We start from the raw sequence: 15532 nt of genomic DNA on the forward strand, positions 1-15532 counted from the left end.
TTACACTTTTTTCAACCTGCTATTTGCACATGATCTAATGGTAAAGGCATACTTTAGATTCAGAACATGAAGAAAGAATTAACTAGTGAGTGAGTCACTTCTATAATCTTGCTTCCTCTAAAACAAAGCAAAAGTTCTCATATATACTTCAAAATTTTCATGTTTTATTTTGCATTAACAAACAGTGAGGATTGCATTTTCTGTTACCAGCATTATAGTCAGGGTGATATTAACACACATTAGGAAGTGAAAGAAAAGTAGCATTTTAGAAACAGTGTGATACTTACAAAATAACAGGTATTGTCAGGAATTGTTCTTCTGTTTTCTGTATGAAGTGGAGAAAAAATGTCAGCAGATGTCATACTGCAGAAAATAATTAACTAATAACACAAAAAGGAATAAAAATCTGTCAGTGGCACAGTATGTTACAGATCCTGAAACAAAGGAGGTGATGCAAATCCACCCTTGAGTTTGTCGACCTGTACAATGCTTGAGGAAGTGACTGTATGGAAATGGGATTTGCAACCACTGGCATGTCTAAACCCGCCCACAGAAAATAACCCAGTGAAGGATGTGCTCAAACTTTTCTCTCTTCTTGGTGCATAGTTGTATGGGTTCACTCTGGAGAGCTTGGGGATTCTGGTCTGGAAATCCCTCTTCCGAAAAGAAGCATATCTTCTTCCTTTAGTAGCAGAAGAAATCTCTCCTCCTGCTTTCAAGAGTGAACTGGAAAGCAAGATTTGCTGATGTGTTTTCTGCAGTAGCACAGCTTTTGGTCAAGAAAATGCCCACATTTCCCAAAACTGAGAACTCTCCAGCTATCAGGCTATAAATTATTCTAGGTCATGGCTATCAGGTCATAGAAACTGTCTCAAGGCATAGGCAGGAGTCAGAGGTCTGAAGAGCTGGTGAATGGGAGAGTGAGTTCACTTAAGAGACTCCCAAGTTCTGCCCTAGTAACTGTTTAATGCACACCAGCCATGGTATGTCCTTGCCCAGTACATGCTCTTCTTGTGGTGAAGCAATGCCTGCTTAGGCTGTCTGTAGCCTCAGAAATCTTGCACCTGTGGACACATAATAGCTTGGTTTGAAAAACAGAGCATGAAGCTCCTTCTATGAAGCCTGACCTCTAACACATAATTACAACATGCTGTAATGCTTAGCAGAAAGGGATAATTGTGTACTGAAACCCTTTTATGCCAGGGAGAGAATTAAAACCAGTCCCACTTCTTGCCCAGGTGCTGTACTCTGTGTGGTGAAGGATGGGCAGCATCCCACAACCCTCCCCTTCCAGCTGTGCTGTGAAAGAATCAAGCCTTTGCCTAAACAGCCCCTTTACATTTGTCATTATTGTTCTTTTAAGGTCTGAGTACGGCATAAGCCTGGTATTGCAGAGTTTTGTATACCCCAGCAGATGGCATTGAATGTTCATTTATTCAATGTGCATAGTACTTCTATCTCCGCTCAGAAGATCACTCTTGGTGGGGGAGGAGGAGGGAAGAGTTATTAATGCAAACTAGTTGTCTGATTTGTCTGTGTAGTTATGCTGGTGCAAGTCAGAAGTCAGCCTGGTTAAATCAATGAGATTGGTTAGGAAAACTGCTGCAGATGAGCATAAATAGGTAGCACCAATATAATAAGAGAAAAAGTCAGTGTCTTCAGTTGTAGCTTTTGTGCTTCTTTCTTAAAAAGAATGGTTATTCTGTCCTCAACAAGAATTGTGTAACAGCAGTAAACATCAAAGCTATTAACCATGCATAGCTTAATGCTAAAAAGGGACTGTTTGGAGGCCTTCGGGGTGATTTATTGATATCCAACATCAGTCTACAACTTGATGTCCAGGTTGGTTTATAATCTATTCTGTTAGGCAGGAATCACCACAGTTTGGAGGAACTCCAGCCCTCCCTCACCGTTTTTCCCCCCTAACACCCGCTTTGCCCAGAGTAAGTGAAGGGAGAGGTAGTGGTGCTGCTCTCCTGTGGGCATTCCCTTCACGTAAGCTGAGTGTCCAAATGTTTGCTCTGTGCTATCTGAGGAGTGCAAACAAGCTAGAAACCTCTCCTCCTGTTATTTAAGCATGACATTTTGGTAGCAAAGATGAAAACTTCACTGTCAGCTACACTTTCCATACTGGGCCTTCAGAATAAGAAGTGCTGTGTGCCATCTGGGTGCCGGAAGACTGTTGTAGAGGCTCAGCCCTTGCGGGCACGCTTCTTGATGTTTGCTATATATTGCCCTGGAATATTCAGTTTCCTGGCTTCTGGTGTGCTGGCTGTTTTACATGGATGAAAAGAGTGGACAGACTCATTGTGCCAGGTGGTTGCAATCAGCTGGACCTTCTGGCATCGGTATTTTTTTCCACTGCAAGCTAAAGACTTAGAGCTGGCAGAAGTCAGTCTCCTCAAGCTAAGGCACTGATCACAGTTTATTCAACCTGATTTTTTTTTTCTCTGTTGTTGTTGCTTTGCTACATCCTCTGTGAAATGAGTAATTGGAATGCATTAGCTTTAACAATAGTAAGGTGTTATATTTCTATGGCATATGCGTGGGTGTGTTTCTGCCAGTTGACAGAGAATGCCTGATGTCAAAGGACAAAAAGAAAGAAGTTAATTTCTCTGTAATTTGCAAGGAGGGGGAAAAAATAAAAAAGGAGGGGGGAAAAAAGAGGTGTGCATTTTGTGGCAACCTTTTCTGCTTTTCATAGTGACCTAAATAAGAGTTTGCTCAAAAGGGTGGCAGGTCACTGATGTTTATATGAAAACCCAACATGGGAACCCTGCTCTGAGTGAGAAAGCAGAAGGTAAATCTAGTCCCATTGACTTTGTGATTCTGTGACTGCACAGTGGTTTTTTTTAGTCACTGTTTGGTGGTGTTTCAGCTGGTGACAGAAAGCGATAAAGCACCGTGGGTTGTATTTTAATGAACCTTGTGATCCTGACAGGGTGTCTCCTAACCACTTCAGCAGGAAAAAATGAGGCTGGAAATGCCACAAGGAAGAACCCGCAGAGGAGTTTTCAGAGTGACTTTTTTTTTTCTGCCTGGTCCAAAAGCACAGTGTGAAAGCTTGCTCTGTCAAGTGTATGGGCATCTTCCTCTAGACGGGTTAGGTAAGACAAGTAGAAGCTTCCTGAATTGCATAGGTCCAACTCCAGGACCAAGCAAAAGACTAGATAGTTGTGAAATCATAGTTAGAGGTTCAGTGTCATTTTCCTGTTGTTTTAGAATCACAGAATCAGTCAGGGTTGGAAGGGACCACAAGGATCATCTAGTTCCAACCCCCCTGCCATGGGCAGTGACACCCCACACTAGATCAGGCTGGCCAAAGCCTCATGCAGCCTGGTCTTAAACGCCTCTAGGGATGGGGCCTCAACCACCTCCCTGGACAACCCATTCCAGGGCTTCACCACTCTCATGGTGAAGAACTTCTTCCTGACGTCCAGCCTGAACCTCCCCACCTCCAGCTTCATTCCATGTCCCCTAGTTTTGGAACAGCAAACAGCAGAAAGAGGGGAGTCCTTCACAACAGACAGCAGGGGGAAAAGGAAAGTGCCCTCATTTCTTTCTAGAACTCATCAGCCAACATAATGTTTTCAATCTTCAGTAAGAGTATAACTTGTTGAGGGCTTTTTGCAGTGTCTAACATCATATAACCAATTTTTTTCTTGGTCATTCTGGAAGTAAACACCTTTTTCTTTTCTTCATTTTTGGGTATCCCAATTTCTGCTTAGTGAGTATCCATTTATTTTCCCTTTCCCCCTTAACAGTTAGTTTTAATTTTTATGGTCTCACAATATTCTGATGTCCTGTGCTTTACATGTCGCAAACTGTTGCTGACTTGGAGCAATAAGCATGGCAGAAAGATATGCTACAGCATTGAAAGGATTTTTACCTTTTGGATATATGTCCAGATTCATCGCTGCCCGTATGTTTGGGCAAGATCTAAAGACATGAGAAAAGAAAAAAACACTCCACTTAAATATTAAAAATAGTCATTTTTCTTGTGAAACCTCTCAGAGAGTCTAGCTTAACAGAATGAGTGAGAGCTGCAGGGATAACAATTAAATCTGAAAAATGGTTTGGCAACAATCTTGGCTCAAACCTTCAAGTTTTCTTCACTTACAGCTCCAAGTTTGGTGTGGTGACAGAGAGCTCTGCTCATTTTGCAAACATTCATTTTAGACATAAATATTGTAGCAGCCTTATTGATGTGTTAGCATATTCAGTATATTGTTTGAGGAATTAATTTGCTTAGGGAGAGCGGAACTAAACCTCTCTTTCAGGATGTGTCTGTGCCACTGCCACGGCTTCTCTCCCATTCTGCCAGCCAGCAGAGTAAGTCCTGATGTGGTATTCTCCTATGTTGCAATTACTCTGCTATAGGGAATATATGAGATGTATTGAATGTGAAAGAAACACAAACAAATCTTGACTTTCATGTCCTGGATGATGGTTCTCTGTCACCCTCTTGACTCACTTGACCTGAGCTCAGTCTGTCCTGCAACAGTTCTAGATCATTGCAGTAGTAGTACTTGGTGTTCAGAAACAACAGCAAGAAATATGTTGCAGTGAATCACATTAGGACTTCCTTAATACACATGTATTTATGTAGTAAGCTTGGAATTGCCCAAAGGTTGTGAAACACCAGCACAGATCTTTAAGTTTCAACTGCCCTATTCTTTGGACAAAATAATTTAGGTCAGCAGCAGCTTTTGAACACGGAGGGAAGCTGAGTGGTTTCCTGTTCAGTGAGCAGGCTGTAAACCACACTAGAGACATCTGGTCTTTCGCTGTCTGCTGCTTACAGCATGGACACATCAATAATAAAACTTTTATCGATGTTACTTATCAATGCTTTAAAAGTAATGTATTTACTTACTTATTTTTTGGCAAGGTTGTCTTCCTGCTGTTTGAATCTGCTGGGCGATGTGCTATCGTTTTCCTGTTAGCTCTGACAGAATTGAATGAAGTTTACTGTTAGCAAGTGGCAGTAAGTGGGGAAGAAGTGCAAGTGCAAGCAGAGTCAAAAAACAGATTTTCAAATCTGGGATACATTTGCCTTCTCTACCTCAAGCATTGCCTTTCTCTGAATATTTTCCTGATGTTCATGTTGGTTTTACCTATTTGGCAAAAAAGAACAATGACTTCCTGCTGAAAGAATGAAAAGCTGGAAACTGAATTCCTGCATCCAGTCTTTTGGTTTGTTTAGAGTAGATGCCTTACTAAATTCTTGTACAGCTGAATAGGAACTGAAAAGCAGAGTCACCCATCCAAGATCTCTATTGCTAGTAAAGCACTTGCTAAACACCAGTGATGTAGCTATCAAAACAACAGTGATGGTTCTCTTGGCCTCTATACTTCTAGTTGCTCTTGAGCCCCAAGTTGGAAACAGAGTTCTGTATTTCACTTGTGTAAAGTAATACTGATCTCTCAGCCTGTGAAACAAGCACAGATGAGTTCAGCTTTTATGCTTTCACTACCAGAGTCTTCAGCAAAAGAGTTAGGATTATTCCACCTGATTCCTACAGACTGTGAAGATGGTCACGGTCTCTTGTACAATGTTGCTTGGACCTACTCCCACCCAAATTATCTTAAATTCTGAACTGCTATGATCAGTGTTGCCAAATCAACTTTCAATTTTCCCCCTATGTAAACATGCCTCCAAATCCTGTTTTAAAAAGCAACAAAGAAACAAACCAAAGCTGCCCCCCACTTTAATGGCCATTTGAATGTGCACATTGATAATTAATTTTTCTAACTGTCATTGTGGAAATACTGAAGGGCAGAAATGCAAAGATGCAAACTTCAGAAGGGTGGGAAGACAGGGTTTTATTTTCTTCTGTGGAGTTAGCACACGAGGTATGGTTGAACAGCTGCTATAACTGTAGAGAATTTGGGTTAAACAATAGTTAAATTTGTACTGCTGGGTTGTCTCTCTTGTAGCATCAGGAATACAAACAGGGTTTCTGTCATCTCTATGCTCTTTATAACTCATGAATAACTTTTCTTTTGTCCTTTAAAAGAACAAATTAATTCTTTGCAGAATTCTTTCCCCAGCTCCCCCTAAGGCAGTGTGTATCAAATACACAAAAGTCTATTGCATGAGTATTACAAGTACAGTGAACATAGTCTCCCTGTGTGTGAATTTACTGTGTTCCTCCCTGCCTTTTCTGGTGTCAAACTTCCCAACATGCTCCTGAAAAGTGACCTTCTGCAAGTTCTCCCTTGCCTGCAGCAGGGAACTATTTTAGTCTGTTTAGTCTGGTTTTTGTCTGTGTGTGAGATGCAGCTCTGAGGCTGAATGCCTGTGTTACTGGCTACCTCCATGAGTCCTTCATAACATACATGTTGCTGGTAACTAGTAGCATACATGCCTCAGAAGTACAGGATTTGTCAGGAATTCTTCATGGGCTCAGAATGTGAGGACATCTGGCACCATTTGGTTGATCTGTGTTAATAAAATCCCCACCTTACCTAAAAAGATTACAGAAAGAAGTGTCTTTCACCATTTTGACTTTAAAATACATTGCATTAAAGTGCTGTTATGCCATTTTCTTAAATCCCCATGTCTAATTATAAGGCCAAAGGATTTTTTCCTTCATAGGATTTTCTACATTCACTGGTCAATGGTACAGCAATATTGCTCCCTCCTTTAACAAAAAGTGGGATATTTTTTGTCCCTGTGCAATTTAAGGCACTTCCACCTCTTTTAAAACTTAAGGCACATGGGGAATTTAATTTAACTGGCTGTGTTCCATCTTTTTCCATCTATGAGACTCATTCCAGACTGACCAGATACAACCCCCTAAACCATGTGTCCCTGAGAGTGCAGTTTAGTGGCGCAGATAGAGTAGCAGTATCCATTCAGTTTGAGATTCAAATTACATTATGCATGGCCAGAAGATATACTGGGGAGAAAAACCTGGAAGTAGGCTTCATTTTAAGTGGTGATTGACTAATATTTAACTGCAGACATATTGCAATGGGACACCCACAGATATACAGATGACATTTGCATTAATGTCAACTGAATTCATCTTGGTGGGCTCTGTTGCAATAAATGATGACTCATTTATGATGAACTGGATGTATAAAAGTTTCTGTTTCAAAAATCTTAGCATTTGTAAGAGTCTTGAAATGATTGGGTAAATTGTAAGGCACATTTTAAAGCTGATTTACTTCACAGCATTTAATGGGATTATTTTTAGGGTAAACTTTGACAGGAATAAAAGGTGGCTAAGTCAACAGCTAAAATACAGCTGTTAAAAGTGAGAAGTCTATTTTGTCATATCTCCACTCTCTCTTTTCAACAGTTAAACAGCAATAAAAATAGGTATCATTAAATAGCTCTCCTCTGACTGCAGTACTTTACATGAAACAGTTCAATATTGCCTGATGCTTTGATCAATCAGTTACTAGATTCTGAACCTGCCATACTTGTGTCAAGGCCTTCTTTATGAGAGGCTGTAAATGGCATCATTTGGCCCAAAATATTCAGAAGCAATGGGTTAAACACTACTGCAGATATTTGGGGTTTGTACTTACTTATTTTTGCATATTTTGGGGGGGTTGCAGAAATTTTTGAGATCTCCTATCCCAGGGGAGATCTTCCCTGGGCCAGATGATTCACAATTCTAAGCTCAGCCCCAGTCAAAAGGATGTATAAACCAAGAGAAAATGGGTAGATGCAGCTAACAATTGGGGGGGGTAAAACAACAAACTGTAGGTAAAAAGTGTTTTATTAGAAGCAAAGGAAAAAAACATGGAGCAGTGAACTACATGCAATAAGATTTGGCTTTCTGTGTATGTGAGAGGATCTGCAGTGTGCTATACTGGTTGTTGCTGGTGGAAGTAATTTTCTTCAAGCAGCCTGTATGGTGTTGTGCTTTGGATTTGTGACCAGAACAGTGTTGACAAAACACCTGGGTTTTAACTGTTGCTGAGCAGTGCTTGCAACACTTTCTCTTTTTCCTGTTCTGCCCTCCCAGCAAGCAGGCTGGGGGTGGGTGAGAGGCTGGGAGGGAGCACAGCTGGGACAGCTGACACCAACTGACCAAAGGGATACCCCATACCATATCATGTTTTGGAGGCAGCTTCAGCTTAGTGATTGGTTTCATAGTGCTTGGCTTTGTTTTGGTTTTTTTTCCCCCCCTCTTTTCTTCATTTACAAAATCATCATTATCTGAACCCACAAGTTTCCTCACTTTTTGCTCTTCTGTTTCTCCCCCATCCCACGGGGTGGATGGAGCAAGTAGCTCAGCAAGGCTTCACTGATGACCAGTGTCAGCCCACAACATGCACACAGGGAGGCAGAGGTGACACAGACGGAGGGAAAAGTCATTTGCTCTTTACAATGGATTAGATATTAGGAAAAATTTATTTCCTTAGAGAGTGGTCAGGCATTGGAACAGGCTGCTCAGGGAAGTGGTGGGGTCACCACCCCTGGAGATGTTTGAAAACCGTGTAGACATGTCACTGGGACATGCTTTAGTGGGTATGGTGGTGGTGGATTGATGGTTGGACTGGATGATTTTAGAAGTCTCTTCCAATGATTCTCTTTCTATGCTTCTATTCTATGACCTTTCAGCTGTGACAGGGGTTTCAGGATCACGGTCCTGACGCAGGCATAAAAACATTATCCAGGTCTGAGGCAAAGGCCTCACCACTTTTCTGAAACATGTCCCAGATGGACCTTTTTTCTTTTTTCTCTTCATTCTTTTAATTTATAAAGGTCAGTTTTATGAATCAGGAAAAAGATCATCCACTGAAGCATTGTACTCAGTATTGTGACATTAGAAAGGAACTCCATAAACCAGATGCTTATATGATTAACATATTTAAACTACTACAGCTGTGGCCCTCCAAGTGTGTCACGTAGGAGGAGACTTGCTCTGGGTTTTTTACCTAAAACTAAGTGTTAGGAGCAAATAATAAATATTAAAGGCTCTATTAGCTTAGCATAATTATGTAACTGGTGACTTGCAAAACTATTTAAAAATCATGACTGGCACAATTGACTTGAATTATTTTCTTCAAAAAAAGAATGCTCTGGGTTTCCCTGGCAACCTTTAAAATGCTCTGTATAAACACACCAACCAGTCAGCATAATATCAGTTCAAATAACCCCACAGAAACACAAACACAATGAGCATTAATTAATTATTGCAGTGGTTAAATGCAGATTTTAGAAATGTCAAATAGAAACATTTCCTTTGTGCCAAACTGCATTAACAAGCTGCAAAATGCCAACTCTTTTCAAGGCTACATGCAAAAAATAATACGAGATGCTAAAACTGGTTTCATCGGGGAAACGGGGCCCCTGGTGAATGGGTTGTGAATGGGTTGTGAATGCCACCTCTCAAGTACTGGTTAATACAGGTATTCAGGCTGACAGTTAGGACACACAGCCCATACTTCTATTTGTATTAGAGCCTCATCTGATTTGGAGTTGCTGTACTGAATCCTAGCCAGGTGGATTTGCACCACGTGGAAGAGATTAAAAAGAGAAAAAGGGATCTTGCGTTGTGGCTGAAGAAAAGGGTGGCATTGTACCAAGGCATGTTTCAAGCTAGACATTTTGTGATCTTGTAGAAGAAACTAGTTTGCTCAACCTTAATTGCAAATAGTCTCAGAAACTGGCCCTTTGAAGACATCACTGTTACAAAACAGAGATTTGTTTTTGTTGTGTGTGACACCGTGCTGGGCAGAGAAATGTCTGGGAAAGCTCTGGTGTTTGGTGTGGTTTTCTTTGCACGACTCTTCTATCAAAGGAGGCAAAAATTACTCACACAGCATCAGAGTAATTTGGGACATTTCAAGCCAAATGCTGCATTATAATCTGAACCACATTGCAAAGATTCCTTGGGAAGGTGTGGCATGGAAATTTTGCCTCCGAATAAAGTTGTATGAACCATGAGCCTGACTCCTGCTTGCCTTACCCCTCCTGTATGTATCCTTAACACCATACCTTGCACAAGGCAGTACCATGCAGCTTCTTTAATAATAGTTACTTCTTGAAATGAGACCACATCATCTTCTTCAACTGCCTCAAAGGAGGTTGGAGTGAAGTGAGAGTTGGTTCCTTATCACATACAACAAGTGACAGGACAAGAAGAAATGGCCTCAAAGGAGGTTCTGGTTGGCTGTTAGGACTTTCAACACTTGGAAGAATGCTAGTAGGAGCTTTGGTGCCTGTGGTTACTGTTCACATTACTGTGCGTGTTTATGCCAAGCATTTTCTTATCTACATTAACAGTTCTGCCATGGCACAGTGTAGAGCAGGGAGATTAGGCAAAGAGTGGATGGAAGTGGAAATGCTTAAGTGGGAATAAAAATGGTCTCTCAGTAGTCTTGCTAAACTCACCTGGGTTCTTGCATTGTATAAGAAGAGGGGAAACCCACAAATGAGCTGAATCAGTCATGTGGATAGGGGTTCCACATTGTTCAGTCCAAGCAGCTAAATACTAGAGTGAGCATGACTGAGGGAAGCCTTTAAAATGGTTTATAGTAACATAGTAATAATAATAGGATGCTCTTGAAGCTCTGTGGTTTGTGACCATAGAAATGAGAGTTATTCAATTATAATGCCTCATTTGAATGTGGTCCTGGGATGATATTAGCAGTTTATGGAGGTTTAAGGTTGCATCACTGCAACTATTTTAATTTTTGCATTTCTTACCTTTTGTGCAACCCCTTTGGATTTTTCACATCTAAATGGTAGAGAGTTTCTTCTGGAATAAAGAGCTCAGGTGTGAATGGGAAACAAATGGGGTTTACTTTTTCATGAAGATCCTGCTAATACAGGTGCTCTCAGAGGACATGCAGACTTTGAAAACACTCCATCTAAAGAGAATTCAGCCTGCAATGTGTGTCTTTTCAGAATGTTCATCTGTATTTTAACAATTATTCTTCTCCCCCCACCCCCCCCCCTTATAAGCAGTATTGTTTTCAGACTTGTTCTATGTTATTACCTACTGAGTTATTTTTACAGACTTTTAAAGTCCATACATCAGGATGCGTTGCTTATCTCTTCCCTTGCATCTTGTAATGAAGAGTGCAAATCCCTATTCACCTAGGGAAGTCAGAGGGAAAAATATTTAACTTCTTAATTCTCTTACTAGTGCTTGAAATCTTTGGGTTATTGTCTGCCAGGCCTTTTGGGGACTGCTTGGTGTGAAAAAGGAAGCTAAAGCCTTCTAGCTCTCTCCTTGCCTTAAGAATACCTATGCATCTCAGACTCAGTGGTCAGAGATGCTGAAGGTTTGTTATCTCCCTCCACCTCTGCAGATAAGCAACATCCTGGGAGCAAACAGAAGCCAGGCAGGCGATATCTTATCTCAGAGGTTTCAGTGCTGGCTACAGCTCCTTGCCAGGGAATCAGGGGAGGTGCTGTGCGACCCAGCACTGCCCAGGGTGTTGTTATTACATGTATAGCTCTTTCTACTACAGTCTGGCAATCTTCCCCATAGCCTTGGGCAAACCTGCTGTTTCAGCAGACATTTGACTGAAGAGTTAAGTGCTTGAATCAAAATTCCCTCTTTATTCCTGTTATGCTGATGGTTTGCTGCCTCGCTACAACACCAAATCATAAACCGACTTGAGCAGACCTATTGCACATGACAGGCCAGTAACGAAAGAGAACTCAAAGAAAATGCTGTTCCTGTCCTTCCTTGCTATCTGCTGTGAGGAAAGGGCTAATAGGTAAGCAGCTTTTAATTTAATTTCATTCTCTCTGAGTCAAGGTGGAGTAATCTGCATATAAATATAATAACGCAAGCACTTGATCCCTCCCTCACAGACAGACTCTAACCTAAAATATGGCTCTTAGTATGCGGGGAGAATAAAATTACCCTGCCCAAGGTAGGAGAGAAATATGTATCTAGAGAAAAGAATGGTGTACACTGAGGCATTCCAGTTTGCTGCTACTGCACTGGCAGCCTGTATCCACATCCTTAGTATCTGTGAACCCGACAGCATTGCACTGTAGTTGCAGGTTGCTAACGAAACCCAGTTTATAGTTGCATGAAAATGATTTCTCCAAATATCCTCACAGGAGGGGTTTCCATGCTGTATTAGAGGTAAGTATTGTCATCACTCTTCCAAGTAAAAATGAAAACAAGTAAGAACCTTCATAGCTGCTTCTTTCATTTGTGTGCATAATATTGGAGTTCTAGAATGGCCAGCTAATAACGAACAGAAATAATTAATTTAACAATGCACACAATGGTAAAACCCAACCAACTACACTTTTGTATTACCTCTTTTTGTTTTGTTAGAAAAACAGCCATCAACGTTTCTTAAACACAATGGGTTTTTTTTGGTGGAGGACGCCAATAGTAAACCAACGAGTCTAACTGGAAAAGTGGGCCTAACTGGAAAAGAGTATCTATTAATTACCTGAAAATTTCACATGATATTTTGATGTCTTGATCTAGCAAACTTTAGAACTCACACTGAAAAATCAAACTGTAAGAAATGCTGCAGTCTGGGAGAAAGAGAAGGGGCTTTGCTGAACAGGCTAACTTTGATTATTTAAACACTCCTATCTCTCAGATTGGGGTCCTGAAAGATTAATTGCATGTTTAAATTAACCTGCTGTTGACTCAGTGTAGGCATTCATGTTTGAAAAGACTGACTTTTCTCTAACTAAATGCCCTGAAAAAAAAAGAATAAAAATCTTCCCCTTTTTTCCCCTTCTTTCTTTTCTTTCAATTATCTAACTTGATGTAAAAACTCATGTTCTTGGCCATCCCTAGACTGCCATCTGTGTCTGCCCTGAACAATCCCAGCTTAACCCTCTTCTTGCTTTTGACCACTATTCTGCAGTTGTTAGCCATTCTGGAGGGTATAAACTCTGCAGAAGCCATGGCTGGGTATCTGCTCAGCGCTGCCAGCTACCAGATCTGGGGATTTCAGTTCATGCTGCTTGACAGCTCATGACATGTACGTAGGTGAAATGTTAGATGCCTACATGAAAAGCTTACTAAAGAAGAAGGGCAAGAGTGGAATAGACCTTGTTGTTTCTGAAGCCTTTGTGAATTAGTGCCTGATTCTGGTAGCTGGCAAGGATGAAAATGGGCCACGTTTCACAAGCAGCACAATGTTGCTTTTAGAAAGGTTTCTTAAATAATCACTTTCAACTGCAGCCTAATATTTAATCCTTTTCCCAGTTCTTCTCTCCTTGAAGTCCATTCAACAAAAGCAGAAGCGGGAGTCCAGGGGCTACAAGGAAACAAACTGTTCTGTGAATAACTGGCTAATCTGGATTTTCATAATGGATCAGCAGTAATTTGTTAAATCAAATTTTTCTGTGATACACAGGGATTTGAAGGTGATAAAATTGGAACAGTACTCAAGTCCATCCTTTGTGCATGAAGGGATCTTGGACTCAGATCATGTAAAGAGCTTGGCTCCGCGCTGGACTAGTTAATTTCTTCTAGTTATGCTCAATCATTTATTTTTTATTTCTGTATTTATTTCTTGCATGTAACAACTTTAGTTGCTATCAGACATTGCTTAGAGGAGCAGAGACCAAACATAGTGTTTCTGTATCTGGGGAGAACAAAATGGTTAGGCTGCCTGGTAAAAATCAATAGTGCTAATGGCATAACCTTCTCAAAACGCTTTTGCAGTTAATGGCAGAATCATTAATATTACATCAATTCATCAGCAAGCCCATTCATAATCTAATGAATGACCTAGAGCCAAATACATTTATGGGACAGTTCCCATTGATTTCAAAAGGGGGTTAATCAGATTTCTCTGATGTCTTTGCAGTAGAGACCTGTCAAACTAGGACTGTAAATACACTGCTTTCCAACTTGCCATTTCCAATATTGCTGCCATTGCTGCATGCTCTTACTCTAGCACATTGCAGAATGCTTTCATATGCACATGCTATTGCACAGATTTACCCTCTGGTTAAATTAGGGAATATGGCAGAATTAACTGGAGATTCACCTCATATCCATGACATGACTATTGAGGGTTGGGGCTGGGCCAGCTGCTAGGTGAGGGAGAGATTCTCTCCATTAACCCCTCTTCCTTCCCAAGGGGGAAAAGAAAGGGATTAAGGGTGAGAGACATTGGGACTGGAAAGCTAAAACAGATCTAATGAAAATAAAACCAGTAAAATATACACAAATATATATAAATTTCAGGGTTAAAAATGTAGAGAGAAAACTTACTACCCTAGTCTGACACACACATGAGAAACACAGCCCAAAAAACCCAACAACCAACAACCCACCAGAAAGACATTTTCTCTGGGTATTATTATTATTTTTGGCCACTTTTGCTTCTTAGTAAGAGTTGGCCAAAAATGTATCTTAGTCCTGCAGAGACATACTGCAAGACAATCTATTCTCATCCTAGAACTAAACACAGCTCATTCACTCAGCTAGCCACAGCCCTTCTCCTGTAGCCTTGACTGGTCCAGTAAACTTTGCATTCTCCTATGCCACTCTGAGCGGAACTTATCCTTAATGGTACCTGAGTGAAACCTTCCACAGACCTAACCACGCTGCTGCTTGGCCACATCCTAATTCTGTGGGGTTTAGCTGATACAGTTTGAAGCTATCTCCTCAATCTAGGTCTTGAGCCTCAATCCCAATTCTGAACCTCAAAGCAGCAAAAGACCAGTAAATTCCAGTTCAGTGCTCAAAGCTTAAGGACTGATGGCTTCCAGAGTTTTGCTCTCCCAGACAGGGTTCCTGTTTTGCTTTCCCAAGGGCCAGAGGTAGTATAAGCACCTTAAAAATTTTAAGCATACAGTTTTTGAAATACTGAGGGAATGCAGATGAGAATATAGTCACGTTTGTGTTCAGATCAAACCCACAGGAGCATCAGCTGCTCTACCAGTTGCCGGAACCTTCACCTTAATAAAACTGCAACTCACACAAGCTGGGCTCTGTACCACAGAGCAGGGAGAGCCATAAAGACTTTGGACTGGGTGTTTTCTACTCCTCCGTAATGCAGGCCATAGCTACACTGGATGCACATAAAACTGCTTAGAATGAAGAATTAGAATGAAAAAGAATATTGCATTGGAAGGAAAAAAAGGGAAGGTAATCAGCATTACAATCATGTCTTTGCTGTGACACAGTCAAATAAAAGTAATGCTTAGTACCGATGAATTATAATTTTTGCCAGCTCCCCCAGTCACCTACCATCTAGGAAAAAAAACATTTTCCAGCATCTGAGAGTGATGCCTTACTTCAGAACTTTCAGCATTAACTACACAATCCAACATATTTTACTAATAACAGATGGCTATGAAGTGAATACAGAGCTGTATTTCACTCCTGGGGCTGTGTGGCTATTCAGAAGCCACTTGAGTTACACGCTCACGGTTAATAACATCAGCAGAGCCACTCCAGTTAATTACAACATTATATTTACTCCATAGCCCTCTAGTATACTCTAAGTTGCAGTAAGAAAAGGGCAATCTTCTAATCCCTTCAAAGACATTGTACTGCCCTAGTTAAAAACGTTGAAAAAGCTTCATAGCTGTAGACAAAATGTAAACCCCAATATG

Source organism: Dryobates pubescens, chromosome 23, assembly GCF_014839835.1.
Source record: "Dryobates pubescens isolate bDryPub1 chromosome 23, bDryPub1.pri, whole genome shotgun sequence".
NCBI classification, from domain to species: Eukaryota; Metazoa; Chordata; class Aves; order Piciformes; family Picidae; genus Dryobates; species Dryobates pubescens.